Source organism: Mytilus californianus, unplaced genomic scaffold (genome assembly GCF_021869535.1).
Source record: "Mytilus californianus isolate M0D057914Y unplaced genomic scaffold, xbMytCali1.0.p SCAF_7, whole genome shotgun sequence".
Lineage (NCBI taxonomy): Eukaryota > Metazoa > Mollusca > Bivalvia > Mytilida > Mytilidae > Mytilus > Mytilus californianus.
Window position 1 is genome coordinate 21,973,332 of NW_026262723.1, and position 21,561 is coordinate 21,994,892.

A 21,561-nucleotide genomic window follows, 5' to 3' on the forward strand; every position below is an offset into this window, starting at 1 on the left:
AAAAGATCAAGGTATGAAGCAGTCCTTCTAGTATCAGTAGTATCCTTAATTTCAAGTTCACTGGGGTATATGAGATGTAAGTATTGGCTGAAATTTGGGTTATTCAATGATAGGACATCATCAATATATCTGAAAGTAAAATTAAAGAATTTCGCAAGGTGCTTTTTCTTTTTGTCTTTTAGAAGGTTCTGAATAAATTCTGCTTCATACGAGTACAAAAACAAATCGGCCAGTAGGGGTGCACAATTAGTACCCATTGGAATACCGACTGTCTGTTGAAATATCAATCCTCCAAACTCAACAAATATATTGTAGATAAAAAAGTCCAGCATTTTGATAATATCTTCTTCAGTATATTTTCTGGTAGATTCAGTGTGGATTTTTAAAATGTATTTGTGGAAAAACATAAACCTGTGTAAAAATAGACCACCACAGAACAATCCTATTTAAATCAAATATAGGAGTAAGACACGGGGATAGTCTTACATGTAGTTCCTGCCTCTTTAACATATATCTAAATAACTTGCCAACCTATTTGGACCAAACATGTGACCCAATCCCATTGAACACACACCCCATAAATATTTTAATGTATGCTGATGGTGTAGCTCTTTTATCATCATCTGAAAAAGCACTTCAAAATTGTGTTAATAAACTATATGAATTTACAGTAAATTGTAAAATGACAGTTAACACCAAAAAGACCAAGGTTCTTGTATTTAACAAATCAGGACGGCATAAAAATATTTAAATATCCATAGGAAACCAGATTTTAGAATGTGTACATAACTACACATACCTAGGAATAAATTTTGCAGCATCTGTGATCTTCCAAAAGGCTAAGAAGGAACTTTATTATACAAGAATGAAGGCTTATTTCAAATTAATGAAGACTTTTCAGTGGAAAGTCCAAAACCTAGTATTTTATTACATATCTATACCCATACAATCCGACCCATCTTGTTGTATGTATCTGAAATTTGGGGTTATATACCATATAAAAAACAAAAACATATGGATAACTTTATATCAAAAGAAACTGATTATCTTGTACTAGAGAAAATCCATACTTTGCTTGGTAAATTTTCACTTGGAGTTAACCTGAAAACATCAAATATGGCATGTAGAGGTAACTAGGTTCACTCCCTACATTTTTTTTTATGTTATTATGAATATGATAACATATTGGATTCATCTTATGAAAAAAATTAAACCTTCAAATATTATCCTATTCGAGGCCATAAATCTATCCCATTCTATGAACAAATCTAACCAGGAATCTTGGATCGGTAACATTAGACATATATTCAAAATCCTAGATTTAGACTATCTATTTGTACACCAGTCAAACTTTAAACAAAACCGTATATTAAAAAAAATCAAAAAAAAATCTCTAACAATAAAATTAAAAGAAATTTGGGTAGCTAGTTTAGAAAGCAACCATAGAAAGATATACAGTCAGGCAATAAATTAAGAACTTACAGAAAATTTGAAAATATTTCAATATTTGAACCATATTTAAGAATGAATTGAAAAAAAACCTGGCAAATAATTACAGGGTTTGGAACTAGCTGTCATGACCTTGATACTAAAGTAGGGAGGTATATTGGTATAAAAGTTGAAGACAGAAATTGTAAGCCATATAAGAACGTAATTGAAGATGAACTACGTTTTCTTTTAAAATGTCCGGTTCTGAAAGATACAAATTCTCATCATCTGTCTAACTTAAATTCTAAAATTAAAAAAAAATCAAAGTTATCTAATAAGATGAAATTTGTTTGCATTCTTTCATCTGAAGATTTGTTTGTTACTTCAAACTTATCTAAATTATTGCACTCCCTATGTGAAAAACGAAAGAAACTTCTAAAAAGAAACACTGTAGTTTTAAAAATCGAAAAATAAAAAAATCGATCAGGAGTTGTCTCCCAGAGGCCTGGTCTATAAATTGATTAAGAAACGTTTTTTCTCCAGGTCACAATGGCTTCCAAATGACTTAATGTTTTTTCAATGACATTGTTTATATGTTACTTTATCTAAATGTGTATACATGTTTTTGTTTAAATGTACTTTAATTACTTTAATCATTTAATGATTTACAGTGCTTTATTTTGTAATTCATTTGATTGTATAGCTTAATTTTGGGCACCATGATTGGTTAATGAAATATCTTGCATCTTGTATCTTTAAAGGCGAACAAGAAAAATGCAGTTGTCACTAGTTTAAAATAAATCAAGACATGTTTTTTAAAACCTTTTTACAGAAATGGATGCCATTACTATATAAAAATCGACGATAGAAAATGCATGTTTTTGCACTAAAGATTCAAGGCAAAGTCACCTATCCCTAAAATCAAGGATAGGGTATACTCGAAATCAGTTATAATTCATGAATTCAAGGATTATCCCTGTATAAAAGATGCAAAAGATCAGCCTTTTAGAAACTTTTCATTGTGTCGAATTTATGCAATGGGTATATGAAGAGTATCTGATGGAAGTAATTTATACATGGCCAAGACTAATCTACCTGTCAATTTCGTCGATATCGACAATTTCGACACGGTATCGATGAACTTATAAACTCATGACATAACCAGATATTGTTTTCGATGACGACACCAATAATACAGACACAGTACGAACAAGACCAACTATGAAAGATTTGAATTCATTGGATGGGAACTGGTTCATATTTCAAGCAGTGAAAACAGGATTTCTTCATTGGTTGAAATTATATTTAGACTAACTGATTTGAATAGTTTTGAGTACTCTAATATCGTTACTTTGTGATTTTGTCTATTTGTTTTTGTTCTTTGTGCTGATCTTATTAATCAATCCTTTTCCAACTGATTTTTACATTTTGTATTTATGAATTGAGGCAACACCACCGTCCTAGATTTAAGGGAACCGGGTTAGCGCTCATGAACATGTAACCCCGACATATTCTTAATGTGACTGATTCTACTCTTGAGCTCTTTGATTCAGTGGTAATCGTCGGTTGTTATCTGCCTTATTTGATTTTCTTTTATCATGTGTACATAAATAAGAATGTTTGGTTTATAATTTGAAATATTTCACGTTTTATCATACCGCTGTTTGTATTAATCTTTGTTGAAGACTGCACGGAAACCTATTATAGTTGTTTACATTTTTCGTGCAATTACTTCAAATCATCACAGAAATCATTACGAAACGGTCGGTACATATAGAAATATACATAATAATATAAAAATAACATAACTTACAGTGTGGTGGACAATAATACGACAAAAACATAGGGACTTGACTACAGATCAGATATATAGCCCGTTAATCGTCTACGTGCATGTAAAAAAAAACGTATGCCCCTACTATCGGGTGTTTGATAGTAGGGGCATACATTTTTTTAAACTGCACGTAGACGATTAACGGGCTATATATGACCCGTAGTCAAGTCCCCAAGGCGCCAGATATAAAATTTTACTGAAAACGGCTGATGTTGTGTTTGCTACGACACATATATAAAAAGGTGCATATTGATATCGATACGAAATCGTCGATGTCGTCGATATCGAAACTACATCGTGTCTTTCTCATACCTGAAGTTTTTCAGAAAAAAGCGTCAAAGATGATTTGTATCAAACGGGTTATTTTGATTGATATGTTATACTTGAAATTTGCTGTATATTATTATTTTTTCCTAATGTTTATTATTTTATTTCATTACAATTGATTCTTCTCCATAATTTCGGGGTATCTTCATTCTATATATATTGCAACTTTAAGATTGAATGCTTCCACTGTCATGCAGAATTCATAACCTTCCTTGGTTGAAACACATAGGAATATATGCTCCTACTTGACATTATTTTAACGATCATATAAAGCAATGAGGAAGTATAAAAAACATTACCATTTTAGGTTTGCTCCAATCATATGGACATATTCTAAAGGTTTTTGTTGTTGTGTGTTTCTAATAACCATTAAATGTTGATTGTAATTGTCAAAAAAAAACTATGAAGTCTGATGATAACAAGTTTGGTATTTTGTAAGGAACTTTTACATTAATGGTAAGCAATTTTGTATTTCCTACTGAACTTAGTAATGCAAATGGTTATTTCTTTTGCATTTCATTGGGAAGTTTTTTTTAAATAAATGGTTAGCACTTTTATATTGAATATCTATAGCAATAGACAATTTGAAGTCGAAATGTAGGAATTAAGATATACGCAAAGAAATAACAAACAGACCAGTTTCAATGTTAATACCATAAACGGTTCTAATTTAATTACACCAGATGCGCGTTTCGACAATGAATGTCTCCTAAATAATGTTCGAAATCAATATATTTGAAAAAAAAAATACAAACTTTGAAGAGCAAATCAAATCAAAATGGACATAAAGTATATCCAAATCCGAACAAGGATTCAGAGCTTTGCAGGAGGGAGATACATTCTCTAACTTTGAATAGTTTTCCAAATTAAACAGTTTGGATAAACCAAAGACCGCCGTAGATGTAGTCTGAATAAGCAAAATTAAATAGTAAAATTCAAACCGAATAAAATACCCCCCCCCCCCCCCAAATCACGAAGAATGAAGTGACTTTAAAATCATGACTTTAAGGAGGGGAGAAGAGAAAACTTTGTGATACGCTATTTTATTCATAGTCAGATGGACATGAAGGATGCAACATATTAATGAATTAAAAAGACATTTTTACATAATGATATGCAAAAGTCGGCTTGCTTCTAAACTATTTAAAACTAGAGTATATTCCTCATATCAATTAACCGGATGTAATATACACCATCTATTAACACCCATATTTTAGGTTACAATACACCATTAGATTTTATGGGCGCAGCCATTTTATGAGCATAACATGGTATTCAGAATTAAGAGTATAGCTAATCCTGATTGGTTGATATGTGCGCCCATTATTTTTTGTTATTAGAGACTTCGTGCATTCTGCATTATACCAAAGGCCAAATAAATTATTTTCCTTAGCCCTAACGGAACTGAGATGTCTTTTAAACGCTAGGATGAGACACGTATTTCTAAGTGCAAAATTGATAGGCATGGGAGATAAGTACAAATTACGCTAAGAAAAGCAACGCAAACCTATATTTTTTGGACCAAAAAATACTGTCCTAATAACTTTTCTTTAATTGTAGCAAGGTTTCGTTAAAAAAATCAACTTTCTGAAGTCTGTATCTCGAAAAAGGCTGTCATTGTCGCCTATGGGGAAATTAATTGTTTATTTCAATCTTTAGAGTTGCAAGTTGAAACATGTGAATAGCAATATGAAAAAAATACACAACTCATTTTCCGATAATAGAAAAGACACTTACATGTATTCATTGCATCTAAAAAAGGCCGTAAAATGATAACATAGATTTGTTAAAATGATTGGAAAAGAATCATGGTTATCAAGCATAACCACATATTATTCTGAATAACATAATGAGAATACTTCAAAAGACTAAATAATATAAATACGATTAATGTTTTAGATGTCAATTAGACAGAAATCCAACGACAAATTAAAAACTAAAGAAAACTTACATATTTTAGTTTAATTTTAATAAGTGGCCATAATTCAAAAAATTACAAGTGACCCTATTAAGTAGAGTATAATTGCTCTATAAATAAAAAAAATAATTTGACGAAGAAGTGTAGTTTTTCCGTTGTGGGAATGTGTATAAATCTTATCTATAGGATTACTATTTACATCAACGTTTTTCTTCCGCATTAGATCAAGTACTTCATGATTGTTTAACTACCTACGCTTTCGTATGAATCAAGTTTTAGTTACATTTTGGAAATCACACGGTACACATTTTATTTGCATTCTTACATTTTGATATATGTACCATTACAGTTATTTATTCTCTTAGGTCTATCCTCGGAAATATGAACAGTCTTTCTTTTGTTTTCCTTTTCCACGTATTACCTGGAATTCACGGAAAAGGTGAGTGAATGGAATATAAAAACGTTTCATGTTTTAAACGTGCATGACTGCTATGAAACCGAAATTGTCCTAGTACTTATTCTGGCAACCGGGAAAAAAATCACAAAGAAAAACACAAAATACTACTATATCTAAAAGGCAATTAAAGAAAACAGAAGCAGAAGAGAAGAGAAGTATAATGTAGAGATGACATATTCAAAAAAGGCCGCAATCTTGAAATTTTACTACGGGTTAGGGAAACTTCACATTCAGCAGGTGAAATGATTCCCTAACGAGGAAAACACATTTCAAACGAAGAAAAACATAATGTGAGTTCTCAGTAATTGAAGGAAAAGTTTTATTTTGGTATGTGTAGTAAAACAATTTTGCAAATTTTGGAGATATGTTTATGATTATTTTCTACCCAGTTGGGCAGAAACTTTTTTTCTGAAATCAATATCTACTACCATTTTTTTTTATTTAGATGCAACTACCACTTCTGTTTTGTACTAATACTTAGATCAATATACTGATTCATAGATTTATTCAATTTGCTTTGTCTTCTGATTTTTTGTTTGTATTGTTTCACAAACATGACAAATGAACTTACACTAAAACAAGTAAATCTGCGTTCTATGAATTTAAATTACTAGTTATGAATTACCTGAATGAATGAATTGAGATGATATGAAATCTTAGAAGAAAAGTTATTCAGGAATAGTCTATATTGTTATATTTATATTTTGACTGCCTACAATAATTTCGAATTTACAATTCAAAATTAGGTTTAGTAGCGAACACAGTAAATCTTCATTGCAAAGGATATAGTGGCATCGACGGGTTGTTTTCATGCCTTTACAGAAACTACCATAACGAAAAAGACTGTATGGAAATTATAAAGAAGACAATTCATAGCGGTAAGCAAATTACTAATAATTGTTGATTAATAAAACCACGTTTATTAAATACTTACAAAGATCATGAAAAAAGTGAAATAATACAATACAATTTCAAAGAGCGATACATTGCTGGGTCTGATAAGTGTTCCAACAAACTTTCACTAAACTAAAACTATGCATCAATCATTACCGTGCTTCATTAAAAGATTAACAAGTGAGGAAAATTATCCTACTGAAAAAGTAAAAAGAATAACTTTTTTTCTCTCTCTCGAAAAATAGATGATAACCAACAAGTTTATTTAAGTTTTCATTATATGAAAAACAGGAAGATAGAAATATAAATTAGTTAAATCCAAAATGTATTTGTTTACAAAGATTGTACCTATTTCTACGAAAACCGAGTGCACGCCGTACGGACAGTTATGGTCAACTTGCTTCCTGAATTATTTTCACTCACAGGGTAAAGAAGTTTTTTTTAAAACTTGCAGTAATTTGAATATTACAGAGAATACATGTACTGCATTATGAGATAACATTAGTTTTTATTTGCTATCTTGATGTGAACATCGTCTAACTACTGTCGCCTTAATTTTATAGATTATTCAACATTTATATGTTTAAAAAAAAAAAAAAAAATTGTCAGTGAAGCACCAGCCTAGCAGCCGTTAATTCGGAATGGGCATCAAAACTGGGATATTTTTTTATTTGAATCTGGTGTAATAAAAAATTGGAAATTGTCTGAAAGTAAGGAATATAGCATCCAAAGCTCTGGTAACTTGTCTGGATTTAGCTATACGTTATGTTCTTTTTTGTTTCGTTTTTTTTCAATGTTTGTATTTAGTTTTGGATTCTCAAATCATCACTGAATAGACATTAATCGTAGAAATGTGCATCTGGTACAGTAATATTGGCACCGTCAAAGAAATTATTTTGAAGACAATTTTGAAACAATGTTGCAAATTGTACATGTCTTATAATTTTACCGAAGGACACCCGTAAACTACATTTTATTTAAATCCAATTGACACCAGAAGTCTAAGGTTTGCTGTCAGATGTTTACTTCGATTCTCCTTTTACTCATAATACAATAACATTAACGGTCGCAATTTGTATGCGCATTGACTCCTTAAATGTCTCTTCAGTGATGCTCGAGGCCAACATATTTGAAAATCCAAGACTAATTTAAAAATGAAGTGCTTAGAAACCAAAAAGGACAACGAGTATAGCCAAAGCCGGGCAAAGAATCAGAGCTTTGCATGAGGGAAATACATTCCTTAATTTCAAATAATTTCAAATATTTTGGGACAGCAAATTATCGAGGTACTGGCTACTGGGCTGGTGATACCTTCGGGTTAACTTCCGATATAATTTTGTTGATGATTAAGCATGTCCTTCTTTGCAAGAAAACAATCTGGTAAAAAGTACTAGTAATAAAACAAAATGTTGATCTGCAAATAAATTCATCGAGTCCCATTTTCAATTTATTTTTCTACTGGCTGTAATCTTCACTAGAACATGCCAATTGTTCTTATGTAAACATTTAAGGGCATACGATACAGTAACAGGGGAGGTAATGACATTGCTAATGTAAAATGTTATTTTTGACAACGTCGAACTGTGACATATCGGGAAAAGATGCATTTTAGACAGATTTGTATCATTCAAATTGATTCAACTTGAAAACGAGTCCATGGACCCTCTTTTTAAAATTAACATTTGGCTTGATTATGCATGAAAATTATTTGTGCCAATTTTATGAACAAATTATCGATAATTTGTTTTTGAGCTAGATAAATATACGGTTAAAAATGCTGTTCTTTGACTAAAATCATGAAAATGTGATAAAAATGATTAATTTTCAAATTTTCAAAACCCACTTATGTAGAGAAGATATTCCAAATGCTTTTGAAAAAAGTATGTCTTTCCAGAGGATAGAAATATCCAATAAAACCGAAATTTCCAGTAAATGTCCAATATTTCGACTATATTTCTAAAAATAGAACATGAAGGTATATTTCTTATAACATATTTAAATTGACTCGGTGAAAAATAGCTTGCATGCAGACTTTCGTCTAAAATTCACTGTGGGATCAAAACTGTATCGTATGCCCTTCATGCAAATAAATCAAGAAGACTACATACATGTAGAAAATTTGAGACGACTTATTGTTAAAATTGTAACAAAATAGTAAAAATCTTTAAACGGATACTCTACTTTACAAACATATTCTCCTTTAATTTCTTATCTGAACAGACATTACATTGTTATGTTGACACAAAGACACTATTTGTATATTGAAAGTTATCGTGACAATGGGCAGACCGGCGAGCTCGACATCTTAATTTTAGAAAATAGGTATATTAGGATATTTGTAAAACCTGATAAGGACTATGTATATCACTCGATACAATAAGTACAGGCAAGAGCTTTAGATTTCGTATGCACATGATGTTTTACATTTATTTTTATCGACATTCAGCAAAGATAAACATATCTCAAAATTACACAGTAGCAATATCTTAATGCAACAATTTCTATAAATAATAAAAATCAAACATCATGTATTTGCATGAAAATTTAAGATAACATAGCGTATTTCTTAAAATGTACAATAATGGTTTACAAATAACTTTTCTTTAGTATTGGTATCGGTGTAAATAATCTTTTACTTTTGTCACTTCTTTCATAAGAAGTGTCACTTTTCTGTTGTTTCCGCGTCACGGGTTTTCCCACTATTAGACACATGTTCGGAAATATGCCAGAATATTGTTAAATTCGTAAAATAAATCAAACTTTAAAATTTTAAAGTACACACATAAAACTGTGATGCTGTGAATTTTAGTAGAAATTGAAGGATGTTTAGGAAATGGTCATTCCAACTGGTAAAAGTCCCTCTCAAACCAATGGTACACACCTACTTTGGACAAAATATGTTGAAGACTGACGTTTCGGTTGTTATTTTTTGCCGATAATTATTCATATGCAAGTTTTAAAAACATTTAAAATAAAATGTTTTTGAGAACGGTTATGAAAAAATTCCATGTCGTTCTAGCCAGAAAGATATCAAATATATCATTGCATGAGTCATATCAATCAATTTATTATTTCATATGAATTCGTAATATACAGCCATGGATAAGAATTTAACTAAGGAATGTTTGGTGGAACAGTCAAAGCTTCCATGTACAAAATGCAATAGAAACAACAGCTGTACGAAAATAGACTGCAGAGAATTATTGTCTCTTTTCATAGGTACGTAAACAACAAACCAATCTTCACATCATTTTTTAATGTGCGCAAATATAGTTAAAGTTAGTACCAAATGTACCATCCTCGGTATGAAAAAAGACGTGTGATTTCTGAACACAACTATTTCAGTTGTACTTCTAAAAGTCTATGATGCTTCGTTTCAAATTTTTTTGACGAATGTGAAATGTAACATTCAGTAAATAAACCTTGTATTTTCGTTTCTACTAGTATCCACAACCATTCTTGACCATAGGCGTTTTTGTTTTATTTCTATTTTTCGGTAATGTTTTTTTTCTTCAGTTTTCCACACTTTGCTTTAGTTATAAAATGAACTGTAGAAACATTAATCACTAATGTCAATATGGCAAGTTTATCAGAAATGTTTACAGATTGTCAATGCCTAGGAATAGACAAGTAAATACCTTGGATGTGATTACGATGTCTCTTATTTGAACCACCATAGTGCTAATTAGAATCGTTGTATAAAAAATAAAATTTAAATGTATTGCATTTTTGAACATTTTCTTGATTCTAAATAAAGAAAAGTGGGGAAATGTTAACCCATCGCTGGTGAAGAAGTCGACAGGAGGACAAGGGGGATAACTGCTGCAACCCCCTCCCTCTATCTCCCACTTTGTGGCCAATTTGAAAAAATAATAATAAAAAAATTACAATGAGGATTTGTTTTGCTTGTCACTTTTCAGAAGTTTACCCCCTGAATTTTTAGTCCATTCCTATGCACAATGAATAGAAAACAATATGCTCTTATTTATCATTAAAGCTGTTAGAGAAATAAACCTTTATATTTTTACTGTACATTTTTTATTATTTTTTTATATTTAACTAATTTTTCTATTTCTTTTGCAGAAGGTTTACAGAATCGGCATAAGCGGATGGCAAATAATATAGGTAAAAAAGGTGACGAAGTACCAACAAAAAATACAAATAATAAAGATTAAAAAAGAAGCAATGATAACTCGAGGGGTCATACAAATTTTACATATTTAGATAGTTTATGAATATTGGTTATAAAGGATCATTTCTTTTCCAAAGGAGTTTCGAACTTGTACTGACTTACTCTTGCTTTACTTACTTGTTCCAAGCCAGGGCCAATCATTCTAATGGCCTTTGTTGTCTGGTATTATTGTATTTAATCTTTATGTGATTAACACAAAATTTTTAATATGAATTCATCAGTTTTCTCTTTGGAATTGTTTGAAATTTTGTTATTCCGGGGCCTTTAAGTTTTACTCTTTGTTGAAGGCAGTACGGTAACATGCGTGTTACACCACTGTCACAGGTAAGAGGAAGGGTTTGGCGCCAGTTTAAATCCTCCACATTCTGTATGTGCCTGTCCCAAGTCAGGAGCACGGAGTTCATTGGTTGTCGTTGGTTTATGTCTACATATGTTTTTCTCAAATTGTTTTGTTATAAATTAGTCCATTAGTTTTCTCAATTGAATTGTTTCATTGTTTTCATGTCGGGGTCCTTTTATAGCAAACTATACATTGTGGGGTTTTCTATTTGTTGAAGACCGTACGGGTGCCTATAATGGCTTACATCCACTACATTTGAATAGTTGTCTCATTGGCAATCATACAACATTTCCTTATTTGTATAGTTGTTTGATCGAAGATAAGATAATCTACTTAATATGTACATATATTTCTGTGCTATAAAAGCAGACATTCTGGGTTTGATAAGGATTTCAGTACAGAACGCATAACCTCTCTCTTACATTTTCGTATTAAGGTTTATTCATTACTCAAATTTGAAGGGATATATCTTTTGATAGTTATTTGTATTATTTTTCAAATAGAGGCCGATATTACGATAAGGGGACAAGTATCAATTAAAATTTTCCTTCCAAATAAAAATCAGAAGCGAACATTTTGCAGCTACCCCTTTTATTCAAATTAAATTTATTGAATTCTTTTAAAAATGCACTATGTAATTTAACATCGATATTGTAAATAATTCCCGTTATTAACGCATATTTTGTAACAAAATAACAAACATATGGTAAAACAGTAGATATTCTCAAGAGGATTGTAGCTTACAATCCATCTTGCATCTTCTTTCACTGGCTATTGCAGTGGATTACAGCAATATAATTTCACGACAGGAACACACTTAATCTTTACGATAAGATTAGATTTGGATTCCCACTATATGATTATATTGTTTGAAAGAATGGTTCATTGGGTACCATATTTACACAACAACATCAGCTGTACGGGAATATGTGGTAAATCTCTATTCTTTCTTGTAGATTTACAAAACTGCGATGATGCTACATCCGGTCATACAAGCGATGAAAACAAAAGTAGGAATGAAGAAGAACATGAAGGAGTAATTGGAACAGAAGAACCCGAAAAAAACAGAGAAGAACGTAATATAAAGAAATTGAGTACAGTCGATTCATTTATTTTCGTTGGTTCCAATTTTCGTTGATTTGGAAAACCTTACATCTTCGTGAATACTTAATTTCTTGGTGTTGGCAAATTCTGCATACAAGAGTATAGTGAATTTGCATTTCGTTAAACATTTAAACACGTTGTTCACCGTACCCAACGGAATCCATGACAATCAGTGCCCCTCAAATAAAATGAATCCACAGTATATACTTACAAAAGGTAAACGTCAATAAAATATCTACCCCAAACCACAATAAATCCATGCCGGAAAATATTATTTAGGTTTTACGATTTTCAAAATCTGACAAGTCTCCGTGCTATACACAAGCAAATTCTGCTATCATGAATTTCACATGAATCTCACGTGAAATTTACGTGAAATTCACCTCAAACGAGCTCATACGTGAATCTCATGTGAAATTTTCACGTGAAATTTACGTGAACTTAATGAAATGAAAAACTTGGCAGATTAAGAGAGGGACGAAAGATACCAGAGGGACAGTCAAACTCATAGATCGAAAACAAACTGACAACGCCATGGCCAACAATAAAAAGACAAATAGACAAATAATAGTACAGATGAAACAACATAGAAAACTAAAGACTAAGCAACACGAACCCCAACATATAAGGGGTTGATCTCAGGTGCTCCGGAAGGGTAAGCAGATCCTGCTCCACATGTGGCACCCGTCGTGTTGCTTATGTTATTACAAATCCTGTAAATAGTCTAATTCGGTAGGTCACATTCGTGAAAAGGGAAGGGTATTGTAGTTACGACATAAGGAACATATCCGATATTATCTGTGAAACGGTTATTCCATAACGGTCAACCGACTCGTGATGGCGTCCGTAAAATTTACGAAGGGATGATTTCAACTTCACCATTTGGAACTCTTGGTTTAATAGCTTCCTTGTGAGCAGCAATCCTCTATCAAGGAAATCATGATAGAAAATACAAGCCCGGGAATATTGTATCAATTGGAAGATATATACTCCGTATATCCGAGTTCATATGATGTTCATATACAATTCACTTGAGTTTCAAATGAGATTCATGTGAAACTCATGTAAAACCAGTTCACATGAGTTTCACATATAAGCTCGTTTAAGGTGAAATGCACATGAACTTCACATGAGATTCACATGAATCTAAATGACTTTATACAGTAAATTCTAGGGAAGAAAGAAAGGAAATTAGCAGTATCCTTTAATTTGACTTTCCGCTATATAGATGATATTCTCTCTCTAAGTAATTCAAAATTTGGTGAACGCATCTATCCCATCGAACACGAGATAAAGGATACAACAGATAAAGTAATGTCTGCCTCATATCTTGACTTACATCTAAAAATTTTACAATTAGGGTCGGTTAAAAAAAAACTTTACTGCAATAGAGATGATTTCAGCTTTCCAATTGTGAAGTTTCCATTTCTATGTAGCAACATTCCAGCAGCGCCTACGTACGGAGTAAATTTCTCTAAGTTGATACGATATTTGAGGACTAATACCACCATTGATTTTGTCATTTTACAAAATAGTGTGGAGAGATTATCTTTGTTTCATATAAAGAAATACTTGGCATGAGTAAAGTTTTATCCTTTCCAGTATTACATTGTTAATTTCACAGATCATTTCATTGCTTATAGGATAATAACCATCACCGGAAGTAAACCAATCAAATGTTCAACCTTTTTTTACCTGTTAACAAGCTTTAGTAACCATGTCATCTGAAGTTTCCAAAATATTTGATGGGAACAGCAAATAAAAAATGATGGTCGTTGAAACACCCAAGATATATGTCTATGATCCAGAAACTTTTTTCTGCAATGAAATGCAGGTTTAAGTTCCTTCAACTGTTAAATTCAAGGGAATATCTTTTTTGGACCTTTTTCGTAAGAAACCGGACATGACGTACTATGCTTTGGTGGTATTACACCTCCAAGGCTTATATTTTCTGTCATGATTTCTTGATAGAGGGTTGCTGCTCATAAGGACACTATTAAATCAAGGGTTCCAAGTGATGAAGTTGAAATCATCCCTTTGTACATTTAACGGACGGCATCACGAGTTGTTTGAGCGTTATGTAATATCCGTTTCACAGATGACAACGAATATGTTCCAAATACAATACAGTCCCCTTTTCTCGGAATGTAACCTACCGAATTGGACTTATCACCGGGTTTGTACTAACATGAGCAACATGACGGATGCCACATATGGGGCAGGATCTGCATTTCCGGAGTACTTAAGATCACCCCAAGTTTTTGGTGGGGTTCGTGTTGCTCAGTCATCTGGGTAATCTTTAGTTTTCTTTTTGTTTTGTGTACTGTTGTACTGTTGTTTTGTTTGTTTGTCTTTTTCTTTTTTAGCCATGGCGGTGTCAGTTTTTTCGACTGATGAGTTTGAATGTCCCCTTGGTATCTTTCACCTCTCTTTAATTCACGTGAATTCCAAGCTTTAAATCGCTACTTGGCAGGACGTCTTTTGCATACATCAAAGAATTGCTTTTTATAAGAAAAAAAATATATCTTCAAAAAAGACAGTCATTGATGCGGTTTTTTATTTTAAGAATATTAACATATGGTTGAATTAGAATCCCGTTCGATGGCTTTTTCTCATCAGCATCCCGCTTTATGGAATTTAACAAAAGTTACAGTGATTATAGTATATAATAAAAATTAATAGAAAAATTCTTTGGATATTACAGACGACAAAAGCACTAGAAGATGTAAGACAATTCTAATTGATATAGTATCAAACAATTTTCACAGTTAGTGAATGTAGGATCAAGAGTTACATTACACACTAATTTTGGCAGCTGTACTTACGAGAAGATATTTAAGATCATCTCCATGACTAGAGACCAACACAATGTGGTATTGCCCAAAGTCATTTAGAAAAATACAAATCAATGATAGTTCCTTAGAATACAAGCTGCGATAATTTCACAACAAAAATAAACTTATATAACCTGTACCAATAGCTCTATTGAGCAACCACAAAAATGAGGACAATTCGTCTTTTGATTGATTCCTTCATACATATAATTGCCATTAAGAGCTTACAGTGTAACACCTTTTATTCAATTCCTGCAAGTGATATCCTTCTACCACAATACATCAGTACATTAATCATATATTTTTTGGTCATTTTGCTCTTCAACGGTTTCGGTACTTATTCATCCTTGGATTTCAATTATTCGGCTTTAAGTGCTCCTACTGAAGGTAAATCCAGAAAAGCGTTTCGGACGCATACAATTTATAAACTGTTGTTTTCAAGTTTTAAGAAAACATTGAGATAAAGTTTTGACAAATTTTTGAAATCTGTATGTCTGTTTTAAAAACATAAATTAAGCATTGAAGATTTTCCATTATTGCAATATGAGACGTCAACGTTAACGAAAACGCATGGATATTGAATCAACTGAAAAATGTAAACTTTATAAATCAAGGTTATCGTAAATCGATTAGGAAAAGACAAATAAAGGTAAGATACAGAAAGTTAAGGAATCGATTGAAGTCCTAAAGGATCGAACACGGCCGGTCGACAGGGTAAGCGTCTCCTGCTATGCATGCACAACAGCATAAAACAGCGACGACAAAATATCCTTATTAAGGAAGGAAAATTAACAATTGGAAAGAAAAATAATGGCCATATATTTACAGTAGGAAATTTTGCTGGAATTCTCTTGCTGAGGTTCAGAACGTCAAATAGATAAAATATCTTTCGTGTATTTAGAATAAAGGACATCACAAAGAAGGAATCAATCGCCTTTCAAAAATAGGCGTTTTAACTAATTTTCATTGACAACTTATTATTGATATCAAATGTTTTTACCTAACAAAAGTGTGTAATCTGTGTATAAAGATTTGAAAAAAACTAGAAACTACCTACATTACGCAGAGATAAATTTGTTCTTTTCGCTTCCTCTTCATAATCAAGAACTAGAGGCGCTAAAGAGCTTGTGTCTCTCACCTAGGTCAATGTGCATCTTCAACAATAGACACTCTTCAACAGTTTGGACTTGAATTGAATTAATGACAAAAATCTTCGTTTTTGTTAATTATGTATTGCTGCTAATTTTGGGGTAAAGATTGCATGAAATGCAATCAAAACCCTTTGGTACTGACTTGATATATATATTTTCTAAGGTTGATACCTACCTTTGAGCAAAAAAGTGGTTTCCGATCACTAAGCGTCCACCGCCTGTCGTCGTCCGTCCGAAGGGCCAAGTCAGCTAAAAATGTAAAGGAAAAAACTCTTACAAATGGATCCCTAATAACAGGGTCAAAACGGAATTGACCAAAAGCCTATAACTATTTGATTTGATTTTTTGATTTTTGGTGTTTTAACGCCACTTTAAAGCACCGCTTTTGGGCTATTTCGTGGCGGCCAGTTTTTATTGGTGGAGGAAGCCGGAGTGCCCGGAGAAAACCACCGACTTTCGATAGGAAAACTGACAATCCTAGTCAATTAAGATTGGAGTCGAGTGCACCCGCACGAGCGGGGTTCGAACTCACAACCTCAGTGTTGACTGGCTAGTGATTACAGTAGGAACTACTCAGACCACTTGACCACCGAGGCCCCTCTAACTATTTGATACCTGTTGTATAGATCTATTGTATGAAAGAATGGTGCAATGGATACTAAATGTATACAAAAATATCTGGTGTTCGGGAAAGTAAATTTAATTTCTTTTCTTTCTTGTAGATTCAAGAAATTCCAACGATACCACAGACAGTTATACCAACGATAAAAAGAAGGGAATGATAGAAAAAGAAAAAGGAAAAGGGAATGACATAAAAAAAGACAGAGAAAACAATAAAAAACGTAATATAAAGAAAATGAATACATATCTATAACGAAGTATGTACTTTAAAAGGTAAACGCCAACGAAACAGCAACCCACCAACACAATAAAGCAATGTAAGAAAAACATGTTAAAGGTAATCTATGGTCTTCAAAAATTGAAAAAGCTCTATACCATATCACAAGCTTTAAATCGCACAGAGGCAAGACAAGCTTTGCATACTGCAAAAGATCTGCTGTTGTTACCATATAGTTCCGTGGATGAGAAAAAATCGCTAATGTACAAAAAAAGACAAACATTGATGATGTGTTTGATTTCGGACATGTACATGATGTATTTGAACGTATGACAGGATGAAAAAATCCCGTTAGTTGGATCTCTTCTATTTGCATATTGATGTATGAAATGAAACCCAACCTAGAGTGAAAAAGTAAAATACAATTATAATAATTTATGGATATTATAATGGACCCAAAGACGAACAATAAAAAAAAAATAATAGAATTTTTGAATGAAATCGCAAATCAGTCGGTTATCATAGTTTCTTAAAGCAAGATCAAAGGACTTGATATGTCCGTATAATAATTGCCTTTTCTTACACTCTTATTTTGGAGGATGCACTTAAGGGTCGATACCAAAAAGTATCCTCATGAATAGAAAAAAAACAACACTATCTTGTGTATGTCCGATTGTCGTTCATTAAATTTAAAAATACAAGCTGCAAGGATTTCAAAACAATTGTTTACTTATATATCCGGTATCAAAAGGTTTATTCAAACACTAAAGAATTGGAAGGAGAATTTTTCTTGTGCTTGTTCCTCATGTTCCCTTAAACATACTTTTGACGCTACGCGTATAGAAACACATTTGAAAAATGAAGGACAAAAAGCTGTCCCCAAAGAGGGTAGCATTAATCTCAAACCGAACACAAATATTATCTCAATTAAAACAAACAAACAAAAACAATAATAAAAACCAACCCTAAAAAGAAATTGTAACCATTTACACATTTATGCATTCGAAGGTATATTTTTTCATTTATTTTAATTTGCCTTTTTCAAGCATTTGGCTGTAGGTATTTCTTGAAAAAACCAAACAATATTGGTATGTTTACCGTGTGTTTTATTGCATTTTTTGATTAAATTCCACCAATATATTTTTCTTCAAAAGTACATTACATATCAACATGCAAGTTATTTGGGAATGGTGTTTTTCTTTTTTAGAAATATTCAAACTTGGAGCAATAGTTGGTATGTCAGTTGGAATAACAGGCACAATCATATTATTTGTAATTATACTGGTTATTATTTTCGTATGCAGACGCAGGTAAATTTCTTTTCGTTTGTTTAACATGTTTAACCAAAAAATTAAAAATGCAATTGAAAAATCTGTTTTTAATGTAGTTTTTTTGCAGACTGTCTTTACGTCGGTTTTCGTCTTTTGTATTGCCTTCAGTCAACTTTTGATTTTTCCTTTGATATTTTCCGCCTCTTTTTTTATAAGGTTGTACTCTTGGACACTTGTTCCGAAAGTGACACTGCACAAATTTTTATTTGTTTAATTGATTGACAGATATTCTACCGGGTTAAAATTGATCATCTGTCTATTCATTAATTACACACAATGAGTACCGATTATTAAAATTTAGGCATGTTGATACTGTAAAGTATAAGTTGTGAGTCACAATATGAGCTTTTCATCGAGTGAGCGCAGCGAACTAATTTTAAAAGCCTCGTATTATTGAATAACTATGTACTTATTGCTTTTATGTAGTATTAATAATCTTCATAAATTATCTCATTTCCAAAAACTAGAAATATGAGAATAACAAAAAACCATAGATACATGCCATTTCCGCTTATTGTAAGACCTATTCCTCGAATTTGACTACAGCGCTCATCTCAGTACCAGAATCTCTGACAAACGCGACGATTTCAATTTCGAAATTATTAATTTTCCTTGCCTTATCTGCAATATTCCAGTTTCACCTGAATATGGAGTATATTTCTTAACACATTAAATATTCAAGAGCTTAGAACTGCTACTCAGCCTTTTGTAAAACGTCATCGGTGTATAACATGTATAAGCAAAAACTTATTGAACCAGGGTTTTATTAATGAACGTCTCGTCCCTTTTTCTCAAAACGTTAATCGAAAAGTACCAAGACTTTATAAGGTGTTTTATGTCTTCTTTATAAATTATACTGGGTGGTCTAGGGTTGTGGATTTTAGGTGTCTATGTTGTGTATTATTTTATTTACTTTACATTGTTCCCTTCATTTGTCTTTGCACAATTATGTTCCGTTTGGTCTCTTGATATGGGTCGTTATTCGTGCATCCAGCTTTCGAGATTTTGGCTTTTTGATACGATTTTGACTCATGAGGTTTTTAAAGAGTTGGTTTCATTTTGTATACCTTTGTATTTATATTTGTTTTCCATTCGTTTGATGTGTTTGAGCTTTTGATTTTGCCACTTGATAAGGAACTTTCCGTTTTGAATCTTGCTTGAAGTTCGGTATTTGCGCATCCATCTTTCGAGTTCTTTGTGCAGGTGGGTCAAGTGGTACGATTTCGATGCATAAGGTTTTTAAAGTGTGGTTTTCATTTTGAATACCTTTGTATTTATATTTTACTTAATGTGAACTTTATAAGAAAATGTATTTGTCATTATGTTTTACTATACTTTATGTAATATCAACAACAAACGTTTTTGTTGGCGTCTTTTTCTGATATATTTGAATTCTTTAGTTAGTTGTAATTTATTTCTGTGATGCATGTATACACAGTTTTGGCTCCGATTCATTCGTATGTATTTTGTTTGAATGTTTTTGACAGTCGTATTTGCATGTCTGTGATATATAAAACAAACACTCATCATAGATACCAGAATTGACATTTTGTAAGTCAGGCGCGCATTTCGTCTACAAACGGCTCATCAGTGACGCTCGATCAAAAGAGTTAAAATGCCAAAAAAAAAGGAAATTAAAAAGAAATGAATACCCTATATTCCTAAAAGTATGTTCGCACAGATTTGGCTACTGGGTCCCAATTATTGTCACATTAACCAGTTATGTCTGTTAAGGTTACTCACACAATTTTGTTAATATAACAGCTCATAAAAATTGTCGTACAAGACGTAGGTTTAGATAGCTACAAAATCAGGTTTGACACACCATTTTCTTCTGAAAATTCCTGTACTAGGTCAAGAATGTTACAGCTTTTTTTCCATTTGATCTGTTGGTTAATATAGTCGAACGTTTGATTATTGCAGGTTTTATGACTTTCCACAATTTTGAATTTATCTTGGAGTTTTATTTGTATTTTGTTATTACTTTTTTTGCAATAAATTTTCGGGCATAATTTATGCCGACGTTAAGATTTAAACAAGGTTTCCCGGCATTAAATCTCCATTTTCCACAAACATTCGTATGCTCTCGTAGTAAGAAACCGGTCAGAATTTTAATAATAGATATATGTTCAACCCTTTTTCTAATTCCCAGTTGTTACATATATATTTAACAGATCAAAGAAAAAGAAGAGAAAGGAAATGACAAGACTACAGTCAATCGACCAAAGACTTGAAATGGCACATCTTAAAAGAAGTCCATCCAGTACAAACAAGGGAGGTTACAATAATCTTTCTACGAACAAATCTTTAAGTACTGACGCGGCACAAGGCGAATACTTTGTTCTCGATCCCTCCATTACGAAATATGATAAAGACCTGAGCAACCGGAAATTACCAGAGATTAAAAGATTCAGTGGTGCAGAGGGTGACAAGAATGTTTACTATGAAATTGATGAAGATAAAATTGCATTATCGACAGATATGAAGGGAGTTCACCAGAAGCAAATAGAAGTTAGGAATCAAGGTTCTAACCATAGTCATCAGACCAAAAATCAAACACAATTAAGGTATGTCAATTCATATTTTATCGTTTGAATTGTTTTACGTTATATTATGTCGGGGTCTTTTATAGATTGCTATGCTGTGGGTTTTGCTCATTGTTGAAGGGTGTACGCTAATCTATAGTTCCTAACATCTTCATCATTAGTTTTATGGTGGATATTTGTCTCATTGCAATCAAAAGACATCACGTATTGTGTTGAGCAGCAAACATTCTACAATATAAACATGATAGAAATCTGATAATTGATTGATCGGATTATAATTGGTTTTTTTTCATGATGGAAACAATAGGTTTTTGTTTTCCAGCAAAATGGAATTATAACATCGTTTCAATCATTATGAACCGGTGAT

General features: G+C 32.1%; 1 protein-coding gene across 6 annotated transcripts in view; it reads left to right on the forward strand.

Annotated features, from left to right (window-relative positions):
• LOC127707660 (uncharacterized) overlaps window positions 1–21,561 on the forward strand; it is a 266,798-nt gene that overhangs the window by 160,037 nt on the left and 85,200 nt on the right. The window contains exon 1 of one of the 6 annotated variants that reach the window (XM_052212308.1): window positions 4,000–4,045. The exons of the other annotated variants lie outside the window; for them this stretch is intronic. The gene's annotated coding sequence lies outside the window, so the exon portion shown is untranslated. Of the gene's footprint in view, window positions 1–3,999; window positions 4,046–21,561 lie in introns of those variants that run through there. 6 annotated transcript variants of the gene reach the window in all.